Source organism: Triturus cristatus, chromosome 9 (assembly GCF_964204655.1).
Source record: "Triturus cristatus chromosome 9, aTriCri1.1, whole genome shotgun sequence".
In the NCBI taxonomy this organism is placed as follows: Eukaryota; Metazoa; Chordata; class Amphibia; order Caudata; family Salamandridae; genus Triturus; species Triturus cristatus.
Window position 1 is genome coordinate 929,215,598 of NC_140592.1, and position 17,003 is coordinate 929,232,600.

Sequence of the window (17,003 nt, forward strand, 5' to 3'; positions counted from 1 at the left end):
CCTGTATGGACACTTAAGAGATAAAAAGACAATAATGCAGCCTAAGAAACTAGGCTACACTGGCCATTACTTCATCTTGAAGTGAAAAAGATAGCCAGTTTAACCTTAAGTTTAGTAATTTACTGAGTTTTACACATAGAAAACTTTCCTTCAAAAAACTCCTTTTTCATGATCAAGATGAAAGGAATGGATAGAGAAGCCCCCATAGGCTGCCATTATTTGTCTACAAATGGGTACCGTGCCTTTAAGAGTCTCCAGGGACCCACAGTATCCCATGAGGCACAGCCAGTGGCATTTACTTTCAGTTCTTTTTTCCGGCTCCTGCTAGCAGGACCCTGAAGCATTGAGCCCTACTTTTTTTTTGGTATTTCATAAAAATTTGTGATTATTTCTTGACTTTAGCATTTGTACTTGACGTCTTTGGCCTTTAGCTAACTACTGCTGTAGTTTTTTGGCAGTATTTCTGCTGTTTAATTGTCAAAATGCCATCTCTATTTGACAAGTGCCCTGAATGCGGTAGGAAGAAGGCCAAGTCGGATTCCCACAGAGTTTGTATCCTGTGTTTGCCTGTGTCCCATGTTCCTGACACCTGTGCCATTTGCAAGACCTTTTCCAGGTGCACCCTGCGTGACAGGGAGAAGATTCGGCTACAAGGCATGGAACAGAGGAGACAGAAGGCAGCTTCTTCAGCCTCTGGGAAAGGAGAGGGTAAGTCCTCTACCAAGTCCCATGCTTCGACCTCTGGGTGGCTCCCCAGTGGAAAAACGGCAGAAAAAGGATGCCGTTCCCAGTCGAAGTTGAGGACGGCGACGACATCAAGAGCAGGTATGACTACGATATGCTCTCCGTCGATCCAGGGCTCTGGGTCGAAGTTACGTCGACGATCAACGTCGAGATCGCCGTCGAGGGGTTCCCCGTGTTCGACGTCGACACAACGAACAGCGCCGTCGAGACATTGGCGTCGATCTGGGTCTCACAAGCGGCGGTCGCCGTCGATCACCATCGACGTCAATGCGAAGATAGATGGAGGATATTGCAGGAAACAGTGGTCCCTGAAACCAAACGATAGAGCAAAAAATGAATATAGTCAAAATTGGAACTATATTATAGCCAATGTCCGGCCGGGCATGGCAACTTTAATAAGTAGAAATTCTTGACAGTAAACAAGGAAATGTAAGTAGAAATTCGGTGGGACACAAGCCTGTATCCTCTGACTTACATACCAAGTAGACAGAAAATGACAAAACACAATCAGGCAATTACAGTGATGTTTCTTTGAGAAATAATGAATAGCGAAACATCTGATATTCAGATTGCCACCTTCACACTATATTACATACAGCAATATTTAAGGTGTAGGGTGGGCAACAGAGTCGACGGCGTTTCGATCCTTATGAGAAAGATACAGGATCATCATCAGGACTAATTTAGTTAAATTGCCCTTATTTTGAATGCCTCATGTTGCCATGGAGGCAACGGAAAAGATGCCGATTCACGAAAAGGTAACGTTGAGTTAAGGTTTACGGTAGGACAATGCCTACGCACAATTCTTCCGGGAGGAAGGACACGGATAGGTCTCAATCAACTTGCAGAAATGGGTTCCGTGGCCATGCAGTGTGTACGGACGATGCCGGATCAACTGTGAATCACAGTTGATCCGGCATCGTCCGTACACACTGCATGGCCACGGAACCCATTTCTGCAAGTTGATTGAGACCTATCCGTGTCCTTCCTCCCGGAAGAATTGTGCGTAGGCATTGTCCTACCGTAAACCTTAACTCAACGTTACCTTTTCGTGAATCGGCATCTTTTCCGTTGCCTCCATGGCAACATGAGGCATTCAAAATAAGGGCAATTTAACTAAATTAGTCCTGATGATGATCCTGTATCTTTCTCATAAGGATCGAAACGCCGTCGACTCTGTTGCCCACCCTACACCTTAAATATTGCTGTATGTAATATAGTGTGAAGGTGGCAATCTGAATATCAGATGTTTCGCTATTCATTATTTCTCAAAGAAACATCACTGTAATTGCCTGATTGTGTTTTGTCATTTTCTGTCTACTTGGTATGTAAGTCAGAGGATACAGGCTTGTGTCCCACCGAATTTCTACTTACATTTCCTTGTTTACTGTCAAGAATTTCTACTTATTAAAGTTGCCATGCCCGGCCGGACATTGGCTATAATATAGTTCCAATTTTGACTATATTCATTTTTTGCTCTATCGTTTGGTTTCAGGGACCACTGTTTCCTGCAATACGTATCTACCCAAGGTCCCTGTCTAATTCCTTTGGGTGCCCTTGTTCCTCCTTTGATATAAGATAGATGGAGGAGGCAATCTTCTACAAGAAAGTCGACGTCGAGGAGAGAATCAAGGAGGTAGACGTCGAGATGTTGATACCGGCGTTCGACGTCCCGTTCCAGCCCTCGATCAGTGGTGAGCCTATCGTTGACAGGGACTTCGCGTTCCAGACTACGTCGACGCCAGACGTTGAGCAGTGGATCGACGTCGAGAGGGACTTATGGAGCATCCAGGGTGCCTTCCTCACGGCCCGCTCGTAAAAGAAGGAGGTTGGTCTCGTCTCCCAGTTCGGAGTATTCACGTACCTACTCACCAACTAGGTAGCCTCCTGCTCCGCTTCCACCGGTGGTCCCACCAGGAATACCACAGCCAAAACCAAGTTCTCCTCCTCCACCTCTGCCTCCAGCTACTCCTCCGCCTCCTCCGCTTCCACTAGCGATTCCTCCACCACCACCTCCTCCACCTCAGCCTCAACCTGGGTCTGTGGTTCCTCAGCCCACGCGCCCTGTGGAACCTCAACGGCCAAGAACACGGTCTTGTTCGAGACATCGGTCACATAGACGCCACTGGTCTTCCACAAGATCACGTTGTCGTTATTATGAGAGGTCTCGGTCCCACCATACAAGGGATACATCTTCCACGAGTACAGCGAGGTACTCTCACGGACTCTCCCCCGCAAAGGGTGTCACCGGTTGATGACATTTCTACCTTCCAGGAGGTTCTGGTCAGAGGGGCTACGAAACTCCGCATTCCCCTGTCTAACCCTGTGCAGCCGACCTCTGTGATATTTGAGACTCTGCAGAAGAGACAGACATCACGTCCATTGCTGCCGGGTCTGGAGGAACCAGCTATGGAACTGTTCCTAACGCCGTCTTCTATCAAGTCTGCACCCTTGAGGTTGCAGAAGAAGCATCGTCCGCCTGATTCGGATCCTGCCTTCCTCCGGCTGGACCCCACTCCGGACTCTGTGATAGTGGTGGCTGCACGAAAACAGCATGCTACGGCTCCGACTTCCACGGTAAGCTGGATTCAGTGGGCAGAAAGGCTTGTAACACCGCGGCGACTTCCATGAAGGCGGCAAGCTCTTCGGCCTTGCTGGCCCGTTACGATAGATCATTGTGGGAGTCCCTTCAGCAATTTGTGGATCTCATACCCAGGGACAAGAGGGAAGACTTCCAGGAGATTGTGAATGAGGGCCTCATGGTCTCTAACCAAGTAATCAGCGCTGCAGCGGATACTTCACTTCTGGCAGCCCACGGGCATTGCCATGGTATTGCTCTACGACGTCATGCTTGGCTTCATCTCACTTCACTGAAGCCTGAAGCGCAGCAAAGAATCTCCAATCTCCCGTTCTCTGGCACAACGCTCTTTGGTTCCCACGCCGGCGACGAGATGGCCCGCATGAAGACCGAAATGGAGACGTAGAAGGTGGTAGGTTTGGAGAAACCTAAAGAACAATGCAAGACCTTCCGTCCTTTCCAGAGGCGTTATTCCTCTCAGAGGTTCCAACGGTCTCAGGGTCGTCAGTCCAACCAACAGCAGCAGTTCCAGCGCTCCTTTCAGCAGTTTCAAAAACGACAACAGTGAGGAAGATCTAACAAGCAGTCTGGACAGGGGAACAAGGCTCCTGCTGGTCCGAAGCCTTGAAGGGTTTCTTCCCCCTCGTCCGTTGTCCGCTCCTGGTTGGGGGGGGAAGGGGGGAGGAGGGGGTATGGGGGGTATTCAAGATCATCTGGCAGGGTGGCAGAAAATTACTCAGGCCAATTGGGTGCTGAATATTCTTCGCAGTGGATAGTGGATACTCAATACGTTTTATAAGCCCTCCTTCATCAATCCCTCCAACTCGAGCAAGATACATGCTGTGCAAGTTGCAGAAGGAGGCCAACACCCTCCTAGAGAAAAGGGCGGTAGAACCTGTTCCTCTAAATCAGAAAGGAACAGGGCTGTATTCACGATTCTTTCTAGTCCGCAAGAAAGACAAGAACGAGTTCAGACCCATTCTCGACTTACGACAAGCCAACAAATGGGTTTGAAGAGAGAAATTTCAGATGTTGTCCTTGCATCAGATCTACCCTCAACTTCATCAGGGCGACTGGCTATACGCAATAGATCTACAGGACGCATACTTTCATGTGCCCATAGCGAGAAAACATTGCAAGTTCCTGCGCTTCACAGTGGGCAACAACCATTATCAATACTCCGTGCTGCCCTTCGGCCTGAAGTCAGCACCTCGGACCTTTTCCAAATGCATGGCAGTGGTGGCTGCGCATTTGAGGAGGAACAAAATATTCGTCTATCCATATCTGCTGAATTTCTATCGTTTTGCACAAGTGAAACCTCAGCCTAACTGTAACATCCCTGTAACCTTTGTTTCAGTGGATTACTATGTTTTTTTAACTATTGAACAAGTTACTTACCTTCGGTAACGATATATCTGTAAGAAACATTAGTTAGATTCCTCACCTTAGAATATACCCAGGCTGGATCCGGAAAGATTTTTCGTCAGCAATACCCTTGCGCGTCGCTAGGCGTCGTCTGCGGCTCCGCGTCCGTCTTCGGGCGCCGGAATGACGTCGGAGTACTTAGACGCCGCCCTCACGCGCTGACGTCAGTTCTTGTACATAGCTTTCGGCGCCAGGAACGCAGAGCCATGCAAAGACCGACACTGGTGCCAAAAAAGTCTAGGGCCCTGAAAAGGATAACCTTAACCCTAGATGTCGGTTCGCAGAACGGGGAGGAAGGGTGGGTCGGTGAGGAATCTAACTAATGTTTCTTACAGATATATCGTTATCGAAGGTAAGTAACTTGTTCATCTGAAAGAAACACGTTAGTTAGATTCCTCACCTTAGAATAGATACCCCAGCAATACCAACCCCGGTGGTGGGTCTGAGAACCAAGATCACACCAGAAAGTCCTGGAGAACAGAACGGCCAAAGAAGCAGTCTCTCCGGACTTGGCTGTCCAGGCAAAGATGCTTGGCAAACGTGTGCAGCAAGGCCCATGTTGCTGCCTGACAGATGTCCTGCAAGGGGACTCCCCGACCCAGGGCAGTTGTCGCCGCCATGGCCCGAGTGGAATGGGGCCTCAGCCCTACAGGAGGTTCCTTTTAAGCCAAGGAATAACACTGTTTGATACACAATACGACCCACCGAGAGATGGTTCGCTTGTGTACCGCCCTCCCCTTCTTGGCACCCACGTAGCCCACAAAGAGCTGGTCATCCACCCGGAACTGCTTGGTGCGGTCCAAATAAAAGGACAGCGCCCGATTTGGGTCCAGACAGTGGAGCCTCTCTTCCTCTTTCGAAGGATGCGGAGGCGGAAAGAAGGTGGGCAACGTGACAGACTGCCCAATGTGGAAGGCAGTCACTACCTTAGGAAGAAAGGAAGGACGAGTCCGGAGAACAACTTTGTCCGCATGGACAGAAAGGAAAGGAGGCTTAGAAGATAGAGCCTGGAGCTCACTCACCCTTCTAGCAGAGGTGATGGCAACCAGGAAAGCAGTCTTAAGAGTCAGAAGACGAAGGGGACAATTATGAAGTGTCTCAAAGGGAGCGCACATCAGATATGTCAATACCAGGTTCAAATCCCACTGACGCATTACGAAAGGGACAGGAGGAAACATGTGAGTAATGCCCTTGAAGAAGCGAGAAACAGGGGATTTGAAAAGAAAGCAGAGATAGCTGAAAGATAACCTTTAAGAGTGCCCAGAGCAGAGCCCTGCTGGGCCATGGAAAGAAGAAAGAGGAGAACCTCAGAAAGAGGGGCGGAAAGGGGATCCACAGCCTTTGCTCTGCACCATGCCACAAATTTGTTCCACCTGCAGGCGTATGCCGATTTTGTGGAGGGACGCTGCCATAATCACATCACAGACTTCAGGAGGCAAGTCAAATGGCATCAACTGTCGCCGCTCAAACTCCACGCATGGAGGTGGAGAATGGACAGGTTTGGGTGGAGGACCGTCCCCTGCTGCTGCGACAGAAGGTCCTCCCGAAGAGGCAGTCGTATCGGGGGATCGATCGACAGACTGAGTAGCTCAGGATACCAGTACCTTTGTGCCCAATCCGGAGCCACCAAGATGACTTGGGCCCGGTCGCGCCTAATCTTCTTCAGCACTCTGGGCAGAAGTGGTATAGGCGGAAAGGCGTACAACAGACCGCAACTCCACTCGCGACGAAAGGCGTCCCCGAGCAAGTGCCACCTTGGAAACCTCAACGCGCAGAACTGCTGACATTGCGCGTTCTCTTTGGTGGCGAATAGATCTAACCAAGGCTCTCCCCACTGCCGAAAGAGGCCTTGCGCCACGTCCGAGTTTAGACGCCATTCGTGATCCATCATGCACCGGCGGCTGAGTTCGTCTGCTCTGGCGTTCAGAGAGCCCGCCAGATGTTGAACCACCAGGGTGATGCCCTGATGTTCCAGCCATGTCCAGAGGCGCAGAGCCTCCTGACAAAGGGTCCACGGCCCCACCCCGCCCTGTTTGTTGCAATACCGCATGGCAGTGGTGCTGTCTGTGAACACCTGCACTACACTTCCCCGGACAACGTGAAGGAATGCCTTCAGTGTGAATCGGATCGCTCTCCGCTCCAAAAGGTTGATATGGAGCCGAGACTCCGCCGGAGACTAGAGTCCTCTGATCTCCGCCTCCCCCATGTGGCCCCCCCATCCCAGGAGGGACGCATCCGTCACTACTACGTGCTCCTGTTGGGGTAGGGAGAGGGATCTGCCACTGACCCAATTGCGGTCCGTGAGCCACCACTGCAACTGTCTTGCAGTGCCCTCCGAGATCAAGACATGGTCGGACAGGTAGCCCCGATGCTGGGCCCACTGAAACTTCAGGTCCCACTGCAGAGCCCGCATTCGCCACCTGGCGTGATGCACTAACAGGATGCAGGAGGCCATCAGACCCAGAAGCCGCAGCACCAACCTGATCGAAACCCGGGATAGAGGCCGAAAGATGGGAAGCAGAGCCTGAATATCTCGGAGCCGCTGTTCCGGAGGATAAGCCCGGAACTGCGCCAAGGCCAGAACCGCCCCGATAAAGAGGAGCGTTTGGGAGGGACTCAGATGCGACTTCGGCACATTGATGGAGAACCCCAGCAAATGCAGGAGGTCGGCCGTAGTCTGGAGGTGGGAGACTACTTGCTGGGGCGAGCCTGCCTTCAACAACCAGTCGTCGAGATAGGGGAAGACTGGAACCCCTGATCTGCGCAGATGAGCTGCGACCACCGCCATCACTTTCGTGAACACCCGTGAGGCACTGGTGAGGCCAAAGGGGAGCACGGTAAACTGAAAATGCTCCTGACCCACCGTGAAACGCAGGTAACGCTGGTGGGCCGGCAGGACGGGGATGTGGAAATAAGCGTCCTACAAGTCCAACGCTACCATCCAGTCTCCAGGGTCTAGGGCAGCCAGTACCTGAGCTAAGGTGAGCATCTTGAACCTCTCCTTCCGGAGGAAGGCGTTAACGCTCCTAAGGTCCAAGAGAGGGCGTAGGCCCCCTTTGCCCTTCTTGGGAACCAGAAAGTAGTGGGAATAACAACCACGGCCTACTTCTGGACCAGGAACGCGCTAGACGGCCCCTTTGACCAAGAGGGCCGCAACTTCCTCCTGTAGAAGATTCAAGTGATCCCCAGACATGCGGTGGCACTGCGGCGGCATGGCTGGAGGGGTCGTCTTGAAGGGGAGGGAGTAGCCCCTTCGGACGATTTGCAGCACCCACCTGTCCGAAGTGATGGAACGCCAGTGGAGCAGGTGATGGCGAACTCTGCCTCCCACTGGCGTGGAATGGGCCTGAAAGCATGGACTAGGAGGGCTTTGAGGCGAATGCTGCTGGGGTGGATGTGGGTGGACCGGCACGTTGTTCCCCTGTACCACCTCGACGGAATCCACGTCTGCGACCGCATGGAGGTTGGTTCTGCGGCCTGTGGCTAGGTGGATGTGAGGGGGCGCCCCTTCCTTGGCCAAGAAAGGGGCGAAAAGCGGAAGTTTGCGGGCGCGGGACCGAGAGACCCAAGGACTTGGCCGTAGCCCTGGAGTCCCTAAAGCGCTCAAGCGCACTGTCCACTTTGTCGCCAAAGAGGCGACTGCCATCAAAGGGCATGTCCATGAGGGTGCTCTGGACATCCCCAGAAAAAGTCGTGGACCGCAGCCAGGCGTGACGATGAAGCACCACTGTGGACGACATTGCCCAGCCTAGCGAGTCCGTCCTGTCCAAACCACATCAGATGGCATACAGCGCTGCGTCCTGCCCCTCGGCAAGAGCCTGGGCGAGCCGTGTCCGGGCCTCCTCCAGACACAGGGGCAGCATGTCCTCCACCGTATCCCACAGAGTGGGAATAACGGTCCAAGAGACAAGCAGTGTTAATAGACCGCAGCCCTAAACTAAGGGAGGAGAACAGCTTTTTACCAAACTGCTCCAGTCTCTTGGAGTCCTGATCCGGGGGAGCGGACGGGAAGGAGGTCTGGGAAGTAGAGGCCTGGATAACCAGGCTCTCAGGCGTGGGGTGTTGGGACAGGAAACTGGGGTCACCCGGTGCAGGGCGGTGGCGCCGGGCCACGTTCCGGTCCACAGGAGGTACTGTGGAGGGCTTAGACCAGGTGACCTTCAGTACGTCCATCAGTGCTTCACTAAACGGCAGCAGAGGCTCCGAGGAGCTTGCTGACGGTTGGAGCACTTCAGTGAGGAGGTTAGTCCTCACGGCCACAGTAGGTAGCTCCAGCCCCAGGGCTTCGGCCGCCTTACGCAACGCCACAGAAAAGGTAGCACCTTCCTCCGAAGCCACAGTCGGAGGAGAGATGAAGCCAGTGTCAGGGGAGATGTCAAGGTCACTGGCATCCCCCAGCTCATCTGCCCAGTCCTGTGATAACTGACCCTGGCGGGCCAGAGGGTCATCAGACCCCCTCCCAGTCGCCACCGTCCTCCGATTCCTGGTAAACAGGTGGAATGATCGGAGCCGGGCAGAAGATGAAATGGTCACCCATCGGCGCCAGACGGCGCCGCACTGGTGTCGGGCCCGGACCGGGACTGAACTGGGGAACGGCGTCATCCGGAGACAGCGCCGGGGGTGGCACCGGTGTCAGCGCCGGCGGAGGAGGGGTCGTGAGGTCGACCGGCACCGACAGATCCAGGCCTCGATCCCGCGGGGACCTGCGGCATTGGGACCGGAGTCGACGGCTCGCTAGGCCTCCCAGTCGAGCCCGCGGGGCCCGAAGGCACGCCAGCAGGTGTCTACGGCAGAGCAAGGCCCCTCATGGCCGAGTGGAAGGCACTGATCTTCGCCGGAGTCGCGTCAGTCCCAGGGACCGGTGGGTATGGGGATGGACGTGGCTCCTGTGGCTCCAACGGAGCCACGGGGGTGGTAACACCCGGACCCTCGAGCGAGTCGCGCGACCGGTGAGGGGAGTCCTTAGAGCGAGGTCGTCTCTTGGACTTCTTACTATGCTTCGACTTACCCGAAGACTTGGAACCCGACGAGCGGTGATGATGGCTGCAGCTCCGCGACCGGTCCCTCGACCGGGACCGTGAACGGTGCGGAGCTGAGTGCCGGAGCTCGAGAAGCTTGCGGGACCACTCCCGCCTAGCCTTTGAGGTCAATGCCCGGCAGTCGGGGCACACCTCCGCATCGTGGTCGGCTCCAAGGCAGTAAAGGCACCGGCGGTGGTGGTCCCTTACAGACATCAGTCGGTGACAGGAGTCACCGGCTTTGAAACCAGGTATCCTACCGGCACCAGATCGAGTCGACGAGATTAGACAAAACAGTCCAAAAAGTTTAGTCAAAAAGTGACTAAAAGGGTAAGCTCTTTCCGGATCGGCGCTGTCTGGCGCGGAAAAATGAAGAACTGACGTCAGCGCGCGAGGGCGGCGCCTAAGTACTCCGACGACGTCATTCCGGCGCACAACGCAGACGACGAACGCAGAGCCGCAGACGACGCCTAGCGACACGCAAGGGTATTGCTGACGAAAAATCTTTCCGGATCCAGCCTGACGCCTGGGGATATTCTAAGGTGAGGAATCTAACTAACGTGTTTCTTTCAGATAGTCGCATTTGTAGAGTGGTGGAGTAAGGGGGTGTGGCCTCAGACCAGCTCTTGGCAATTTCACTCTGTGAGACTCACTGGAAGTAATAGGAGGGCTTTTTGCCCTCCCCCCAAAGACCCTCAACATTCAAGAGAACCTCATCCCCCAACCAGTAGTGCATCAGGAGGTGCATTTGCAGAGTGGTGGAGCAAGGGGGCATGGCCTCCGAAGATCTCTCAGCAATCCCGCTGTGTGGGACTTACTGGAGGTAACAGGAGGGGTTCTGGCACCCAAGGACACTCAGGAGCTGAGGGTACTTAATCCCCCAGCTAGTAATGCGCCAAGAGGGGCGTTTACACAGTGATGGCGAAAGGGGCAGGATCTCCAACAACTTCCCCAGCCGACCCCAAGGGCCCCATCACCTGAGTCTCATCCTCTTTATTCTGGGTTTTCTTGTCCTACCGAGGGCACACAGTTACCTCAATTGGGGACTGCAGGGGGAGTCTCAAGGCCCTCGCAGTCCCTGCCGCCTCCTTGCCTCCTGCGAGAGCCAGCATTGCTTTGACACACTGAGAACTGCTATATATGCGGCTCCCTGGGTGTCAAAGCAATTGTCCTCTGTTTCCCTGCCTGCATCTCTACGAGAAGGCAAACAGACAACCCCTTAGCTCTCAGCACGCGGGAACGTTTTACATTTTCTGCTTGCTGACAGCAGAGCGTTTGCTATGACTAAGCGGGAGCTGTGAAAGCTCCCGTTAAGTTAGAGCAAGCTGCTATGTCCCATGGGTGGGCACCACAGGATATAGCTGGAGCCGGCCCTGGGGGGGGAGTGGGGGGGGAGGGAAGGAGGTCCCCAGGGCCATTATTGACTCCATGAGGGGGGAGCCCATGCGGCCCTCCACCTCAGTTGGATTTTTCACCGGGGAGGTGGTGGTCCCCGGGGCGCGGTGGGCCGAGCAGGCCTGCCTGCATCCATATTTTAAAGTGCCCCTGGGAGGTGTAGGTCTCTGAGTTTGCGGGGAATGCGCGGTCACCCTCCCCCCCCCTGAATTCAATGGTACTTAGGCCCAGGGAGGCGGCGGTCCCCGGAGCGAACTCCTTTATTTTTTACGTTTTTTGTGGGACTCCACACAGAGTGCCAAGACAGCTGCCAACACGGCCTGGTTGAAATGTTGGCAGTCAATCAGATTTCAACATGGGGGCCTGTTGGATAAATGGGGGATCTGCCTCCCTATATGTACAAATTTGTTTTCTTGTTAATATCTCCCAAACAACTGAACGGATTTACACCAAATCACAAAAAGCTCAATCTGCGTACCAAGATCTAGCTTCCTGACAAATTTGGTGTAATTCCGTAAAACGGTTCAGGCTGCAGTCGTGTCTAAAGGTCCTATGGAAATGCGTCTTGGGACATCCCCTTTTTTCTCAACCCCCGCTTAATGAAATACCCTCATACTTTCCAGGCAGTGCCTGAGGTACCGGGCAAATTGTTTTGGAAAATTTCATGAAGATTCAACAATCAGCGCCAAAGATGTAGAAAGCTGAAAATCACCTTTTTGATAGAAACTCCATCCTAACTATAACTACCTATTGGCGACTACCAGTAGGTATTATATATACATCTATTAAACTCTGCACCTAAGTTTGCACAGACATCAGTAGGAGCAGAGTAATGAAGTATTAGGAAAATCTTTGTTAGAGGACAAAAAGAAATTTATAAGCACTACCACTTTGGTTTATAGCACTTAAGTACACTAATGGGACAGTTTAACTATTTACTGTAACTATACGGATATATACAAAGGTCCCAAAAAGAATAGTAGGGAGGGACTTCGTTTTATTCTAAATGATAATGTAACCATGAAATAGTGGAAACAGTCTTGCACTTTAGAGAAATAGTGCGAACACTTAATAGGCACTGATAGGCACTAGCACTTAATAAACAGAATGGAAAATTTGCACATATAAAAAAACAGCACGAAAATATTCAAAAGATATGAAAGATTATGGCATCTGTGGAACAAAATATATTTTTTGCACTTTGGAACATACGCGCTGCACTATTGATAGCTATGTGCCTAGGGCTGTGTGTTACAAAAGGACCAATTGCACATTCAGAGTAAGATCATGGCTGTCCATCCAACCTTTCCTAGCCTGCTGCCCACTGAGGAAATGCTGACTGCCTGATTAGATGGTCCAGACCCTAAAACATGAAAAATCCTTAAGTGCTGTTCCTATTGTCACAGACGTCTGTTTTGAGAAATACGATGTGGCGTACATTGTAATTGTTGCATTACCTTTAGATGCGTGCTGTACACAAGGAAATGCTTCACTAAAAGCAGAGGAGCGTGGAATGCACGGATCCCGATGGGGCCTAAAGGAGAATAAGGAGGTTTTTGTGGTATCTAGGTTATGGATTCTTATGAGGTCAGACACGGAATGTGATGACAAGTGAAGTGGTCAGAAGGTGAGAACGTGGAGAGGAGAGCAGTAGGCCGAGGTGTCTATTATGTGCTCATTTTACATCAAATCAGTTTGTACCTTTGGAAACTTTCCGTCTGGGACTACTGTCTTTACACTGGCGACAAGGATGGGAGTCCACCTAATCTCAACAACCCTGGCTGCTTAACAGCATTTGTGTCATGGTTTCAATTCTCTTAAGTACTTAAAGGTACTGTTTATTTAAATCTTCCCGAGCATAAATCACAGTGTGGGTTCCAGCCCTTCTTCCAGACTTTCAAATTTCTGTGGCCTGTGTGCTGTGGTGCTTAATTGCTCCCACAGCGTTCAAATTTTCCCTGAGAGTGCGAGACAAAGTACGGACACTGCAATTGTGCCCTAATTACTTCTATGGATTTTGGCAGTCTAATTATTTGTTGAACTGTTTACCGTGCTCGAGTGCTCCTACGGTTGAAGGTAGTGCGAGCCTCGCAGCACCGACAAGTTTATACTCCGCACGAGCCGCTGCTGCTTCCCTGGCATGTGTTCCTGGGGTAGCTTCAGCCTCGCAGCACTGACAAGTTTAGCTTCCGGGGCGCACGCTCCTGACAGCAACATTCTATGCCAGCCTTTCCCCAGTGGCAAAGCATTTACAGGCGCTCGTGTTTAATCTTAAAGCTGTTAGCACGTTCGCAGGCGAGAAATCGGACATTTGGTTCTTGTTGCGCTTTTTAAATCCCTGGAGGAGCAGTGGGGACTCAGAGACATCTGGCGCTTTCTTATCGTAAAAGGCTGACATCCGAGGCTGGGACTGCGAGGCCCAGGGTGCTCTCGGACATCGCACCTGGCGCCTCTTCCCGGCCCCTCCCCTCATTAACTTCTGCCTTAAAACGCCTCACGGCCCCCGCTTCGCGGGAGCCGTTCGCAGGCGAGAAATCGGACATTTGGTTCTTGTTGCGCTTTTTAAATCCCTGGAGGAGCAGTGGGGACTCAGAGACATCTGGCGCTTTCTTATCGTAAAAGGCTGACATCCGAGGCTGGGACTGCGAGGCCCAGGGTGCTCTCGGACATCGCACCTGGCGCCTCTTCCCGGCCCCTCCTCCTCCTGCTATTAAAGTCACGCCCTCTATCGCGTGAGCGGGACGCGTGCGGGCCGTAGTCCGGGGCGAAGCCCGGGCAAAGGGTGGGCCGTCTGAGGCCATCCGAGGACGATCGTGGACGGGACGGGCCACCCCCTTAACCCCCATCTTGTGGTGAGAATAGCATCCGTGCACTGCCTAAAGAACTTACATGTCGTGGACATTGTTCTAGTGCAAAGTTGGACTCCCGTGGTAATTTATTTCTGTAACCCCCCTGTAGTCTATAAACATGTCATTAGACGCAGGGAAACCGCGTATTTTAACAGTCAACACTTCTAAAGGCCCAGTGTCCGGAACAATAGATCAATTCTTCAAACGCGTAACTACAGTTTTGGAGAAGGAAATAGCGGACACAGAAAAGCGCCTATCTCTAGATCTGTTAACTGGTAAACGTTCCTCACTGGGCACAATTGGGAAAGCCCTTTCCCCTGGGGTGATAAACGAGGGTGCAGGAACCTCTAACCCCTATTCTACCCCTGGAAAGGATAAAACAGCGACTCAGGCTAATTCCCTAGGCATGGTTCCCCCTCCCGACCACACAATTAGCCTAACTTTATCAGGGCTATCAGATTCACCGAACCTAGTTACTTCGCCTCCACTGACTATAGAATCTCTGGCGAAAAGACAACCTGTAAGAAAGAGACGCGGCGCTTCCACCATGTCATCCCTGGCCAAAAAGAAGAAGGCTAAACTTTTAGTTCAAACTTCGAATCAACCAGGCCTTTTAGCGACAAATAACCCTCCCTTAAGTACTATTGCCATAGGGTCATCACCTAGTCAGGACCTTGTGGCCGACCTACTTACCAAAATAGAGACCATGGTTAAGTCCCTTTTACTCCCTCTTCTTGAAAGGTCTAGATTAATAAGCCTACACCTTGATGACTTGAGCAAACAAATGCAAGGGAACAATTTAGCCATATCCGAACTCTTAAATATCCAGACTAAAAGCAGTACTATTGACCAAGCCCCCCCCCCCCCCCCCCTTCTCCCGTGCCAGAGCAATTTTCAACTAGCGACACTTCAATGAAATCGCGTACTGCTCCGGGGGAAAACTCTGCAGGAAAATCATTTAATAAAATCGCAGACATAGGCAGAATCCACCCCATAATAAATGGCAAAGAATCAGACAGGGAGATCAAGGTGGGTAATAGCTCTAAACCTGGAAAGCTAGGAGAAACTGAAGAACCAAAAAGCAAAAATAAAAATAATTCTTCGGTAACACATAACACGAAGAAAATAGACATAATAGATCATGAGAATGGCGAATGGCTATCCCAGCCTCAACATATTCCATTAAGCAGAAGAGTGGACTTCCCCCCCTGAATCAGCCCCATACACGATTATTATGACAGGGGTACCTGAACTATCAGAGGGTGTAAGGGAGGATTATTATGCGCTAAAAAATAAAACTATGTATTGGTTGAATCAAAATAGACCTCTTTCTGCACATATAAATGGGGAAATTCTTATGGTGAGAGGCACGAGCTGGGTAGGAACAAGACCAAAAGTAAAGAAGGGGGATGTGATAATTATAAATTTCGGGGACCATAGAGCGGTTAGATGCATTGGCGATTGGTACGAAGCCAGAGGGGAGGATGCTATTTCCACACATTTTGTCAACTACTTCTATCCACGAGAATTGACTTACCATTTTAAACCCCATGCTGCAAAAGATCTTTTTCCGGATCGGAGGGAAGCAGATCATCACTTCTCCTATCAAGCTGCTCGTAATTATCTTTCTTACCCTCAGTCAAATGGGAGGTTTTTGAATAACAATTACCACCCATTTCAGACCGTAAATGCAGCACATCGGAACAACTACCCCCAGTCACATCAGAGGTTCAATATACCTACCTCTAACCATTTTGCAGCTTTGTATGGTTTGGAAGACGTAGATTGACAATGTGAAACACGTTCAAATACAAAAACTCACCGTGGTACATCAATCCTCCCCAAATGGCATTGCTCTCGTAAGTGAAAATGCAGAAACACAAAAAATAGAAAATGTCAGCCCCCCCGCAGTACTTAATTCAATACTGTCTGGAGGCGCTGACACTACTATCATGGGGAATATCTGTAGCCAACCACCTAAGCAGCTGGGGGATGTAGGACAAAGAGCCCCGGAGAATTCCCCTGTGGCAGAAGTAGCTCGTATAAACAAAAGCTCAGATTCAAGAAATGTTGCCATCACAGTACAAATCATGTCATGGAACATCGCAGGTTTACGCACCAAAATAATGGACGGGAGCCTAATGGACTTTGCTCAAGATTACCATGTAATCTGTTTACAAGAGACATGGTCCATCAATGAACAGCATCTGATGGGTTATAAAACATATTTTTCAGCGGCAGTCGCAGGTCTTCACGGTAGGGCGAAGGGGGGCCTGATGGTGTTCATAAAAAACACCATACCAGGGCTAAAAGTAACACCCCTTAGCCTCCATACCAATTATCAGATACTGAAACTTTCATTCATGAGGAAGGGGACAATTATTTTAGTAAATACTTATGACAACCTTCTAGAAAGTGAGAGACCAAATCTACTCGGGGCTCTCCGCAATAAACTCTCCATCTTGACAAAAAAATACAAGGGTCAGACGTCCCAAGCATCGTTTGGGGTGGTGACTTCAATCATCACCCCTGCGGTGCGAAAAATAGTAATATCTGTGGGGTGGGGGAAAAAATAGCTAATTACACGACTCATTTTAGTCATACAAAGGTAGGAGACCTTCTAAATGAAATGTTGTCAGAATTAGGCCTAGTGATTTTAAATAAAACATACTCCACTCGGGCAGCTACAGGCTACCTATTTGGGCAGGGGGTGGGAGTCAACGATTGACTACATCCTGGTCACAGCTACACTGGAAAGTAACGCTCAGAGTTTCAGACTGATAGTCAACACTTTAAGCGATCATGCTGCCCTGGTTTTTAATCTGGTTATCGACCAGGGGCAATTCAAACCTTACCCGATGATGACTGCACTTGCCCAGAACAATATCCACCTTACAAAAGTAAATGGCTACGCCATAGGTTGGGGCAAGATAGATCCAGCTGCTATGACAAATAAGGTGGTCCACGCGGTATATCCCGCCATTGTGAAATGCC